Source organism: Lactuca saligna, chromosome 3 (genome assembly GCF_052625555.1).
Source record: "Lactuca saligna cultivar CGN05327 chromosome 3, ASM5262555v1, whole genome shotgun sequence".
NCBI classification, from domain to species: Eukaryota; Viridiplantae; Streptophyta; class Magnoliopsida; order Asterales; family Asteraceae; genus Lactuca; species Lactuca saligna.
Window position 1 is genome coordinate 100,532,767 of NC_136419.1, and position 14,570 is coordinate 100,547,336.

Genomic DNA, 14,570 nt, shown 5'->3' on the forward strand with positions numbered 1-14,570 from the left:
GAATTGTAACAAGGTTTTCATACATATAAAGAAGACAAAAATCCGAGTTATAACGAAGAAGTTATAACCATTCTAAAATTCCCGACAAAACCAGCAACACCGATTAAACGAAAAACGCGAAGTTTCAATATAATAGTTTTTTGCCTTAAATATCTAAATGAAAGTTGTAGATAGCATTAAATCGCGAGCGTACATAAAAAGAACGTCCAAATCTGACTTCGTATGAAGAAGTTATGATTTTTCCAAGATCCGGATATAGCAGTAGACAGCTAAAAACTCGAAATAGAGATCGAGAGACTTTTGGCCAAAACAACCTAAATGAGAATCAAAGGTCTCAACAATAGTAGATCAACGATGAAAAATCTAACGAAAACGGACATCAGATGAAGAAGTTATTGATTTTTAACGAAATTTTCGTGTCCCAGCCCGTTAAAAATAAATAGTTAAAAATAAAGTCAAAATTAGCCGATGAAGTCTAAACGAGAGCTGTAGAGCGTATTTTCAGCTATGCGTGCACATAAACAACGTCGAAAACGGAGCTCGTATGCGAAAGTTACGGATTTTACAAGTTCGAGGCCCAAAATCTGAGGCTGTCAGGTTTGCCACGACGTGGCACAGTTTTGCCACGACCCAGCAAGTGACTGAGGGCGTCCAATCAATGGAAGAGGATAAGACTTGCTCTCCACGATGTGGCCAGCCTTAGCCACGACGTGGCACACTAGAAATACACCTATAAATATATTTCAAGGGTTCCAGGTTTCATTGCTCAGTTCCCTTCTTTCTCGCGCCAAAACTCTGCGTTTAAGCCCCCGAGACCCATCCAAAGCCCCGGTTTTTCACCTTCAAGTCCTGAAGGAAGGTTTGGTGTTCCCGAGATTCCCGAGAATCCCGAGATTTTCCCGTGTTTTAAACTCTTCCTGTCGAAGTTCTGCTCGATTCTTCTCTCGACTACTTCAAATCAACCACTTCAATCAAGTGAGTTCGTACCCCTATAATCTACACTTTCAAATGCTTTATAAATGCTTTTTATGCACTTTTAAAGGGGGGAATACAAGTAAACACATGGTTATCCCCGTGTGAAAGACATAAATCTTTGTTATACTTTTTAGTTATGTAATCAATCACATGTGATATATAACTAACATACAATTGGACTTACTACACTTTAAGCCGTTTCACCAAATAGAGTACTTCAAATAGCTTTCTCAAACGTTTTTACATGTTAAAACACTTTTATAAGGTGTCTTACAAACTGTATGTTTCCTTTTTGAATCTGTTATAGTTGTGCTTCAAACAAAGGTTTTCTTACACTTAAACTGTCTTGTCAACTGTTTTAGAATCATTTTATAAACTGACATCAAGTCATATATTCTAATTTATTAAACTTTTCAAAGGTTTTACAAAACTTATTTTATACTTTTATATTGTTAAATTCTTGCCTATATATGTATATTTAAATAAGAAAGGTTTAAAAGACTTAGAACGGCTAGCTCGCTTTATTTCTTTTTCTGTTCTCGTTGGGATGTGGCCTTAGGGTATCAGTTATTCGTCCGAATGTCGTCTAAATATTAGTTATATATATCATGTATACCTATATAGACATAAAAGTTCCATCAGTTAGTTCAGTTCTGGCACTCTTGGGTAGCAAGGGTGTATGAACCTACTTGGACACTCATCAATTACATTCCAGTAAACTATTATAGGAATAGTTTAGGGGATACAAAACATCAATCCTATTACAAGGAAATTACACAAGAGTCAGTTCATTCATGAGTCTATACTACATGCTATATGAAGGGATACTCTTACAGAGATTCCTCTTACATGGATTCACTTATACGGATACTCTTACAGGGATACTTTTACATAGATACTATATGATAAGATACTATTACATATTATTAGTGTAGATGTTATTAGATTATATATATTTATCCTAGTACCAAAGGATACTATAAAGGGTTAACCACTCCTAATCCCTCTGTTAGCTACAGAGGTAAATGCACATCTACGAATGTCTACGGTTGATACCATTACAGGTATACTTAAGGGACTAACTATTCCTACACCCGGCTGTTAGCAACAGAGGTAAATGTACATCTACGAATGTCTACGGTTGATCCATTTATGGTGAGTTTCCATGGCATGTTTATTCTAGTCACAAAGGATAATACTTAATTTATTCGCTCATTACCTTTATTTTGTGATACATTCACATAATGACGGGGTAGACTAATACATATATAATTATATTGTTACCTTTATTTGGTGTCACGTTCACCTAACCGACGAGGTAGATCATACTGGAATATCTTAGTACCAAAGGATACAACATAAGTTATTATATTATTACTTTTTTTGTTTTATAATAATAGTTAAACAGGGGAAAAACCGTCACATTTACAGTGATGCGTAATTTCAAAACGGGCAGGTCTTGGTAGAAGACTACTTTCAAAACATTCGGGTATTGGTAGAAGACTACTTTTTATACTAGTACGAAATATGGGATTTTCTAGGGTCTTCATACTTATACTAAATGTTTCATCAAACATTCACCAGTCTTTCATAACAACTTTTCAAAGCAATAACATTAAAATACTTATGAATTCACCAGCTCTATTGCTGATACTCGCTTTCAAAATAACCATGTATTCTCAGGTTACAAATAAGACATGTACCGATGCAAGGTTTAGAGAAGATGAAGCAGTCAATACTAATCTTTTATTTTGAGTATTCATTATGTTGTTTTATACTATGAAAGAACACACTTATAAGCAAAATTATTCTATTAATGCAAATGGATGATGTTGTTGCTTATTTACTACTTTATATTGTTGTGATACATACATGAAGTCCTTCACCCCATATCAACCAATAAAAGATATACTAACTATAAATACAATGGGATTAAAAATACTCTGAATTAGAGTTTATACATCTAAATAATAAAATATTTAAGTAAGTATACGTGCCTGCATTCATACTAAAATCAGTGTCAAAACGACAAGAACAAAAGTATGACGATTGTTGAATATCACAAGTAAGCTTGGGGATGTATAGTCAGTCTTGGGAGTGACATAGCCTGATCAATTACGTTGGTCCAAGGAGTGATTAGCATATGCCCAATAATGGTTGTAATATGGCGACAAGTCTAAAAACTTACCAACATTACCACAATGAGAACGTTATAACAGAACCTAAGTCTAAAATACCATAGGGGTGTTTTGGGTTACCATAATTACTTACGTGAGAACTAAAAAGGATCTTCATTACTAAGTTGATAGTTGCTAAGTGGATACACTAAGGCTATATGTAACTAGGATGATATAGACTTAGAATCGGTGAAATTTTTTCTTTACCCCTATTCCTTGTGAATTTGGAGTTAATGTCACTTATTCGAAAGCCTATCCTATGTTGATTACATATGACTGGTATGCACTTTACAAATAGCGATGTAACTAGCGAAGATTTTCTAATAATTATCTAGATAGTTTGTCTAATAATTATTTCCTTACACCAATTCTCGCATAGATAACATGGTTGGACTCCATCCCCACGGAAACCCGTACCTTCCGAACGAAGGCAATGTTGGATGGTTTGAAGAAGAACCTGAGAATGATCATGCAATCCCTTTGAATGATCACCATGATGAAAACCTTTCGTATGTTGATAACTCCGAACCCGAGGTTAACAACCTACCCCCGGTAGCTCCATTTCTAAATCCTAACCCTCGTCCCGCTTTTCATGGCCCGATGCCTCCTTCGGTAGAATGCTTGGAAACATGGAGCGAAGAGCAATATCAACCTATGTCGTTTAATGGAGACCGAAGCTTCTACAACGTAAACGAAGGGAGCTTAGCAGACAGAGGCTACCAATCCTAATCTGTAGAGTTTCCCGAAACGAAATTCAAGGCAGGACGGATCTCCAACGTATCGAAGAGGTTAATACCAATGCGAGAATGTATACCCTCCGCACCAATCGCCTTGATCACAAGTGAGAGATCTGAGAGAAACCATGAGACCCTGCTGCAAGCACTAGCTGAAACCCAAGCCGAAGTCATAGAGCTCCAACTACGCCAGAGGGTTTATGAGAGATACTTGTTTGATATGGAACGTCAACTAACCGAACTAAGGGTTCACCATAGGGGTGAACGTCGCTAGTAGGAGATACCTTACTTCCTTCTTTGTTTTAAAGAACCACGTTCCTGTGTATGTTCTATGTAGTACCTTCTATGTAATTACCTTGTACTATAAGTACTTTTATTTAAGTCTTTATGCTGTCGAAGACTTTTATACTCCGAATATGATGTAAGACCTACAACAAGGTCAATTTCCCCAAACCTATTACATCTTAAACATCAATGATACCAACAGTCGGCTAACTTCCGTGTCAATCTTTGTTCAAATGCTTTCATTGGAGTCTATCTGAAACCCCATCTAATCAAGTTATTGGACTATGATAATTTAACTCCAGTATCATTTCCAAGTCTATTTCAAAGGTTGAATCATGTTATCCACCAACCAATAATACCCTGGTTTGGATGATAAACGTTTTGAGACCATTCTATTAATTTACTTCTAATCTGTACTAGGACTACATCATAGGGATGTAGGTCAAACCTTTAAGAACATACTTCTACTCTTTACATGAACGATCAAACTACATCTAGGTTCAACCATACTCACTCACAAATTCATTTTCTTTCCGTGTAATAGAATCAACCCATCAACCAAACACAAACTCTTCAAATTGATGCAACTACCTTTCAAGCTGCAGTCTCGGCTATCGTGTCAGCTGTTCTGACCCACCTTAATGCTAACAACGCAAATGTTAGCGGTATTGTTAACAATAATTCCAATCCAAGTAACAATCAAATACCTCAACGAGCAACAAACTACCATGACACCTCGAATCCCAAGCCCAAGAATAACAAACAAAAGTTATGGGCTAAGGCTAAAGGAAAATCACCCCAATGGGAAAGCAAAAGACAACAACCTGTGGCAACCTTCACAGCCACAACTTCTGTACCTCCTACTACCACCCCTTTTAGTATCCCAGTTATCCCTAACCCAGCCAGACAGTATGTTGGCAATCTCCCAAAAGTGCAACAAATGCAACTATCACCATCATGGACATTGTCGGAAAATGCAGTGCTTAAACTGCAATAAAAAGGGACATACCATCCATTACTGCAAGACGCGGATCCAACACATTACTTCAACCACCAATGTCAAAATTTCTCATATATGCCATTTATATGGCGTAATGGGACACTTCAAGTGGGACTGTCCAACAGAGGAGAACGACGGTGAATCCGGAGGAGTTTGACCTCATAATGGAAAGAGGCAACGAAGGACCCTACCATAGTATAGGTTCACTTCCAATCGTCAGTATTATGTATGTTTTTAAAACATGTTTAAAACTAGTGCAACTCGAGTCTTATCTTTTAGGAGATCCTGTCAGTTAAGGGACCCTCGTGCTGCGTATACTTGCCTTTTGTAGTATACTTTGTTCGCAGCAGTATTCCTGTAGTTACTCTAAAGTACAGTAACTCTGTTAAAAAGTTGCACTATTGTGTTTTGTCTATAACGCCTTTATGATCAAATCTAGTGCCTTTATTTCCATGTAATTCCGATTTCATCATACGATCAGAGTCTATTTGATCCTCACAATACCAGTTTCGTGCGTAAATCTCTTTCTCCAAAATCGTCTTTCTAACGAAACTATCATTTTAGAACTCTGAAGTACTCATGTGTAGAGTACCTCATGTTTCTTACCCTTTCCAAAGAAACCTCAGCAAACCTCCCTGAAGTACCACTCGTTCAGTACGTCAAGTTCAATCCAAAGACCCACCTTTTCAATCTTAATTATATACGACTCGTATACCCGAGACTTTGATTGATGAGCCAGGTATGAGTTCTACTATGAACTTCAGGACGGAGACAGCCCAAGACTGCGAGTTATCGTGCATCCATGAGAATAGACTTATAAATACCTATCCTTTTTCCTTAATTCATGAGTAATCATACTTTCTTTTAGATCTTCCCGACAGCTAATCCACCCCAAGGTTTTGACATCATAATCAATAGGAGTTGGTTAAGTCTACATCGAGCCGACATCAGGTGCTTTGATAAAGCAGTTCATCCCAACCTCCCTAAACAACGAAGCTCTAGTTATTTATAACGACGAACCAAGTACGAACCCTCTCATCATTTCGTGTATGAAAGCTCGGAAATGCTTATGAAAGGAATATCATGCATTCCTTGCACACATCGCCGATACGTGCCGAGAAGTGAAGGACATTCAGAACATCCCAAAAGTACATGACTTTCCCAACACCTTTCCAGGAGAACTACCGAGATTACCACTACAACGTCAATTCGAGTTTAGAATCGACTTAGTTACAAGGGCTACTCTAGTATCCAAATCACCTTATCGTCTAGCTCCAACTAAGATATTGGAACTTCCCAGACAGCTTAACGAACTCCTCAGAAGAGGATTCTTTAGGCCAAGTTTCTCACTTGGAGGAGCACCAGACTTGTCTATAAATAAGAAAGAGCGTTCCAAACGCTAAAGGAATCCTGGTGTACCGCACCGATATTATCCCTCTCAAAGGGGATAGAAGATTTCGTGGTGAAAGGCAATGCATCCAACCAAGGGCTTGGTTGCGTTCTTATACAAGAGGAAAGGCCACTGCCTATACCTCAAGACAACTTAAGACGCAAGAAGTTAACTATACAACACATGATCATGAGTCAGGAGCAATGGTAATTGATGTGAAGATTTGGAGAGATACTACTTGTAGGGTACAAGGTGTAATACTCTCACAGACCACAAAAACACTCAACGCACATTCGACAAAGAGGAGTTATCATACCAGTGAATTCAAACGAAAAAAAAAAAAAAAAGCAAAGTTGTATCCCGATAGTGAAAGGTTCACTGGAATGCTAAGCGGGGAGCAAATAAAACTTCTATCCGTAGCATGATTATCAATTCTACTTAAACTCTAATTTCGGGACGAAATTCTCTCTAACGGGGGGATGATGTGACAACCCGATATTTAGAGACAATGTAATGTAAACCCAGTCAAATTTAGGTCAAAATATAACTTTCCTAAAATCTTATCTGGGTTAAATCAAGTGGTAGTAATCGTAACAAGGTTTTCATACATATAAAGAATACAAAAATCCAAGTTATAACGAAAAAGTTATAACCATTCTAAAATTCCCGACAAAACCAGCAACACCAATTAAACAAAAAAAGCGAAGTTTCAATACAATAGTTTTTAGCCTTAAATATCTAAATGAAAGTTGTAGATAACATGAAATCGCGAGCATACATAAAAAGAACGTCCAAATCTAACTTCGTACGAACAAGTTATGATTTTCTAAGATCCGGATATAGCAGTAGACAGCTAAAAACTCGAAATAGAGATCGAGAGACTTTTGGCCAAAACAACCTAAATGAGAATCGAAGGTCTCAAAAATAGTAGTGCAACGATGAAAAGTCTAACGAAAACGGACATCAGATGAAGAAGTTATGAATGTTTAACGGAATATTCATATCCCGTCCCGTTAAAAATAAATAGTTAAAAATAAATTCAAAATTAGCCTATGAATTCTAAACGAGAGTTGTAGAGCATATTTTCAGCTATGCGTGCACATAAAGAACATCGAAAACGGAGCTCGTATGCGATAGTTACAGGTTTTAAAAGTTCGAGGCCCGAAATCCGAGGCTGTCAGGTTTGCCACGACGTGGCATAGTTTTTCCGCGACCCGACAAGTGACTGAGGCTATCCAATCAATGGAAGAGGATAAGACTTGCTCCCCACGATGTGGCCAGCCTTAGCCACAACGTGGCAAACCAGAATTACCCCTATAAATAGATTTCAAGGGCTCCGGGTTTCATTGCTCAGTTCCCTTCTTTCTCGCGCCAAAACTCTGTGTTTAAGCCCCCGAGACCCTCCAAAAGCCCTGGTTTTTCACCTTCAAGTCCCGAAGGAAGGTTTGGTGTTCCCGAGATTCCCGAGAATCCCAAGATTTTCCCATGTTTTTAACTCTTCCTGTCGAAGTTCTGCTCGATTCTTCTCTCGACTACTTCAAATCAACCACTTCAATCAAGTGAGTTCATACCCCTATAATCTACACTTTCAAATGCTTTATAAATGCTTTTTATACACTTTTAAGGGGGGGAGGGGGGGAATACAAGTAAACATACGGTTATCCCCGTGTGAAAGACATAAATCTTTGTTATAATTTTTGGTTATGTAATCAATCACATGTGATTTATAACTAACATACAATTGGACTTACTACACTTTTAGCCGTTTCACCAAACAGAGTACTTCAAATAGCTTTCTCAAACGTTTTTACATGTTAAAACACTTTTATAAGGTGTCTTACAAACTATAGTTGTGCTTCAAACAAAGGTTTCCTTACACTTAAACTGTCTTGTCAACTTGATGAGTTATAACCACTCTTTGATCGATTAGATCTTTGCAACAGGTAGATAAAGAAAGTAAAATTATGAAACAATACTCAAGAATGGATTTGAATGTGTTGAATGATTAGAACGTTCAATCCTCAGCAGAGCTCGATAAATAACTTCCACTGTAGAGGATTCTAGGGTTACAAAAGAGATCTTCTAGAATTACGCGTAAAAAACCCGATCTATCAGTTACTAAAAAGATGCATGCAAACATCTATTAATACACAAACCCTAGAAAATAAGATACGGATGGACAGGCCCATACCGTATAAAAGATGGGCTAGGAAGCGAGCCCAAGACGCAACACCAAGTACCCAACAATCTCCCCCTTTGCGTCAATTGGGGCGAGACCTCACTCCAGCTTGCTTACCCCCGCAACACTGGCTTTCTTGACGGTCTTGAACAGGCAGGGGATGATAGCAAGAAGTGTTTGTCGGAAGTGAATGTACCAATTTATCATATCATTGAAGTACTTTTTATCACTATCCGAGTTCTGCTTGCAACGATTGATTATACCCAGAACATGCTCCAAACAGGTAGTAGTGTAAAGATGTTTGTCAGCCAAAGCAAACAGGCATTTCTGACCTTCTGCTCTGGTGAACATGACTGAGTTCTGTTTTGGATCAATCTTTCCCATCTTCATTTGGTTTATATCGCTTGCAGAACCGACTGGAGTGATGATGGGCTTCTTCCTCAGAACATTAGCAACCTCTTGATCAAGCTTAGCCACCTCCAAAATATAGCAAACTAACATTCTCTGAAATGATGTATGATCGGACCATATTCAGCTTCATTGACAAGAAGAATGTTGTGCAAGACAATCCAATCGTGAGGGTTGAGGTTGGGAAGATCAGCCAGAGAGATGGAATGCTCAGATTTTTCAGATCCCCTCAAGACCTTGAATCTAACATTAACGAAATTACCTTCACGAATAGGTTTGAGAACCCGAACGTTGGTTATCTTCTGTGCGCTCCATGTCTGGTATTGAGGTTGATCAGTCCTCAGGTAATAGTCTATAAGCTCCCTATCCACCTTCGGGTGAGGATGGGGAACTTCAGCTATATGAGCGAACGCATGGAAGATGAAGGCCTTTCGGGTCAGGGGCATGTCGAACTGGGAATCGACGGAATTGACACGGTCTAAGGAGATGATCGGTTCTAACCACAGAGTGCAAGGGGACTCAATGGCTTCTTTGATAAGCACTTCGAGAGTCCAAGGAGGAAAAAAAGTTTTCCTGCTTTCAAGGAGATCATGAGCCTCCTTTATCTTCCTCTCCTTGGCCTCGGCTTCCCTGATGATGCGAGCATTTTCATCCAACTCTCTCTCTTTGGTCTGCTTCCTGACTAAGCTGACAATCGGTTCTTGATCATCACTGTCGTCGGCAATTTGTTTGGCTTTGGTTTGAGCACTCAAACCTGATGAAGGAACAGGTGTTGGTTTGGGTGCTTTCGGAGGGACAAGTGATGAAAATGGAATAGTTTGAGCTTTGGAACTTGGAGGGGGTTTCGGTTGAGCTGTGGACTTCTTTTCTCCCCCATGTTTCGGATGGTCCTCCTGCTCAGGAATACCTTCAATACGGCTAAGCAGGGCAAGAGCAGGAGCGAGCTTCTCTGCAAGACTACGCCTCACTGAATAGTTGAGAATCGGATCATGGGCTTCAATGATGTTAGACAGAGCTCCGTGGACATCTGAAACACAACTCTTGACCACAGCTTTCTCAGACCGAAGAGAATCGATCTCCTTCTCGGCTTGGGAGAGCTGATGAGTTGCCAAAGTAACCTCGGAAGACTTGCGAGCAAGCTCTTCCTTTGTGGTGGATTCGGCGGCAAGAGTAGCTTGGAAGGAAAGAAGATGATCCGCAACCGAAGACTGAAATGATTGGTTGTCTTCTTTGAGTTTTTGGCGAAAGCTGGCAAATTGATCTTTTTCAGTTTCGAAGGAATGGACCAGCTTCTCCACAATGGTGTGGATCTTTTTAGTGTTTGTCTCTGATGCCGCCTGTAAACACTCCAGCCAGATCTGGGCGTCTTGAAATAGTTTTTCGACTTTTTCGGTCGCTACAGCACTAGCCTTCATGGATTTGTCAATGGCAGCAACAGCTGAGCTGATAGAGGTTCATGTGCTTTGGAGAGAGACTCCACCATCCCCTGAATGGCAGCCTCCGAAAAGTGAGATGTTGAGGAAGAGGAAGAAGCCACAAGATTGTCAATCTTCTCGTGGAGTTCCTTGATGTGCTTTTTAGTGATTGGAGCATCATCATCATCATCATCACTCTGAAGTTGATAAGGGCTGTAGTAGATGGAGTCAAAAACAGTATCCTCACCTCCCAGAAAGGTTTCGGTTTCAGCAGATGGAGTGGGAGATAAGGGTGTGGTTGGTGGTTCGGTAGTGGTAGTGGGTTCGGGAGCAGAAGTAGGTTTGGGTTGTGAAGTAGGAACCCCCGTATCAGATACGTTGGTTGGAACCTCACGGGTGGTAGTTGTGGTGGCTTCTGTGAAAAGTGGTGGGGGAATGGTGGTTGTTGTGGTTGGAAGAGAAGTAGAGGTAGTTATGGGGGGAATAGAAATAGGGTTAGATATGGAGGGAATGGAAATGAAGGAGGTTATGATGGGAATGGAGGAGGTTATGATGGGAATAGAAGAGGTGGTTATAGGAGAAGGGGAAGGAGATTTTGATGAAACATGTACCTCATGAGCAGGCGAATGAGGCGGAGTTTCGCCTCTAGCTGACTCATCTGAGTCAAAATGGTTCTCTTCCGAATCGCTGGAGGAAGAAGAGAGAATAAGTTTTCTCTTTGGCTGTACTTTCTTCCTCTTCGCTGGTGGGGAAAGATCTTGTTTTGAGGGTTTTCGCTTCTTAGGAGAATGACCCTTTGTCCCCTTAGCTGCCTTCTTGATCTTCCCTTTCTCGGATTTCTTCCCCCTTGCAGCAGGTTTATCTGCATCATTAATGGACTGAACCATTTCAGCAAAAAGTTCCCTTGGACCCGAAGGACGAAAGTCCTTGTAGGCTTTCATAATTACGCTCTCCTTTGACACCCCAGCAGACATAGAGTCCGGAATGGATCCGACAAAAGAAAATTTAGTCGGATCGGTAACAATGATCTTGGTGGTGTGGAAGACACTGATGGTGGAGAGAAGGGAACCTGCAACAGTGGGAACATGAAGTTTATCCATGGCCCACTTGGTGATGAGCGTCCAGAATCGGGCGTAGGATACCTCAGTGTGTCGAGAGGAAGAGGCTAGGCTCTGAATGAGTTGCTGCCAGAGAACCGAGCCATAGTCGAGGTTGAGGCCGTGATAGAGACCATAAAGAATGGTCATAAACAATTTGCTGGCCCCATCAGAACCAGAACTACGCTCAAAGAGCCCTTTGAACAAAATGGTGAAGAAGACGTTCCATGGAGGAGGGAGACACAACTTCTTGAACTTGGTGACCGTCGTGAGAATCTCTGTGTAACCCATGTTGTAGAACATCGAAAATAATTGCCCGACGGTGATGGAATCGGGATTAACCCTAGAATCATCGGCTTCAAAACCTAGGAGCCAGCAAAGTCGTTGCTTGGAGATGGAGGTCTTGTGAGAAAGAAGATGAAAGTAGATGCGATCCACTGATCTATCATAATGGGCTGTGGAGAAGACCTGGGAAAGGCATTCCATAGGCACAACTTTGACCTTGGAAAGAGCGAGCACCAATGGAGAGTATTTGAGGCACTCCACCATTGGATACATATACTTCTCGTAAGCTTTAGGGTTGAGATCAATCACCAGGATTTGTTGAGCGCGGATAGGAAGAATATTTGTGCGTGAAGAGGTTTCCTGAACTGATGAAGAATCCGCCATTGTTGAAAGTAGAAAATGATGAACAGTAGATTAGAAATCGCCTGATTTTGCTCGTTTGAGTTTTGATTGTGGTAAGTTTGGAATGAAGCAGATGTGTTCATTTTATACTGTGGGTAGAGGAGAGAGAAAGATCAGCCCCCAAATCTTCTTGATACACGAAATGGTTTCGGATTTGACAGAAGCGCGATGGTTGGCACCCCCGATGATTACGCATGAGAGAGAAGAATTGTTCCGTTTTGCATGCGTGCCCATCACCTCACTATTGAGGTCGTTACTCTGTCGGCTGAGTCAGCATCTTATCTGTTTAATAGCTGTCATCCAAACATAAGATTATAAGGGAACCGAACAAGAATTTTGGAAAATCAAAGATTTTCGTGCATAGAGTGTGAAAGATAAGGAAATAAAGCGAGATATATGTGGGAATTAGTGATGTCAATATAGACACAAAACAGTTGATCCCGGGCACGAATCACTTTCTTCAAGGTCAAGAAAGACCTTAAAGTGTTTGTATCGATTCCCGTTGAATTACAATCAATCACTTTCTAAGAAGTGTTGAAAGGCATCTTTTTGTAAGGCTTAAAAGGGTGGCTTTCGCTTCAGTTTAGAATCCCAGACCTTGACATAAGACCGAGACCAAATGAAGTACTTGTGAGACCGATGTGGTCTGTTGAACAAGTAGGCTGGATAATATATATAGTGACTTGTTGAAGATGTGTGATGGTGAAATCTCAAAAAAAAATGAAACTGGATTCCAAGGGAAGAAATGTTATGGTAAATAACAATTTCATAAGAATCACACAACAAAAAAGAGATTTCATGTTGACCGTCAATTCATGTTAAGCATTGAATTTTAGGTTTCACTAAGCACGTAGTGACACGTGGCTTAGATCATAAACACAGAGATTTTGTAACCATAAACCTCAGTGGTTAATTCTAAGAGTCTCAAGGGTTACGATATGGGACAGAAATATGATGGAGAAAAGTATTGAGGTGGTGAAGAGAAGCGATAGTACCTCTGCTGAAAATAGAGACCAAGCAGTAAACTCTCAACCCATATGAGAAAAGAGTAAGGTAGCTCAGGATTAGAATAAATGGAGCAGCCTTATTGGGAAGACAAGGTTTGTATATACCTAGTCATTAAGGCTTTTATTCAAAATCAGTTGATGCTTTGGACAACATGCAGCAGCATGCTTCTAGGGACGCTTAACTAGTTAGTGTAAAGTGTGAGAACCAAACCTGTCCCAACGATATTTAAACAAGAATGAAAGAGGAAAAAAAATATTTTTGGAGATTTTATGTTTTTGAAAAGAGAAAAACCAAACAGAATAAGTAGTAAAATTTTTTTGAACCGAACCCGAAATGGACCGAACGCTCGGTTCATTTCGGTTCCTTAAAAAATATATTTTTGGATTTTTGGAAAACAGCTTTACAAAAGTTTACAACCACAGACAACACCTTTTTTTGAGATTAAGCGAAAATATGTGCAATGGGACCGAACCCAAAATAGACCGAACGTTCAGTTCATTTCGGTTCCCATGTGAACCGAACCCGAAATAGACCGAACGTTCGGTTCATTTCAGTTCATTTCGCTTCTAACTTTTAACTTTGGGATGGTGTCTTTGGTACCGATTCTGATTCCATCATTCCTAGACCATGAAGGATTTTATTGAAACTGGCTTCAGGTAGGGCTTTGGTGAAGATATCGGCCAGTTGATCAGTGGTTTATACAAAGTGAATTTCAACATTTCCATCCTCCACATGATCCTTAATGAAGTGATACCTCAGTGCTATATGCTTGGTCTTAGAGTGTTGCACTGGGTTATGACAGATCCTAATTGCACTTTCTGAATCACAATATAGTGGGATCTTTTTCATGTTGAGTCCATAATCTCTGAGTTGGCTTTGGATCCATATAACTTGTGATGAGCAGGAGGCGGCTGCGATGTACTCTGCTTCGGCTGTAGAAAGGGGAAACGCAGGTTTGCTTCTTTGACTGCCAGCTGACCAACTTCCCATCAAGGAATTGGCAACCCCCAGTGGTGCTTTTCCTGTCTAAACCACATCCTCCAAGGTCTGCATCAGAGAAGGCTTGAACGAAGAAGCCTGAGTTGGATGGATACCATAGACCGAGAGAGGTAGTTTGCTTCAGATACCTGAGTATATTTTTCACTGCAAGCATATGTGGTTCTCGTGGGTTCGCCTGAAACCTAGCACAATAACATACGGAAAACATGATATCAG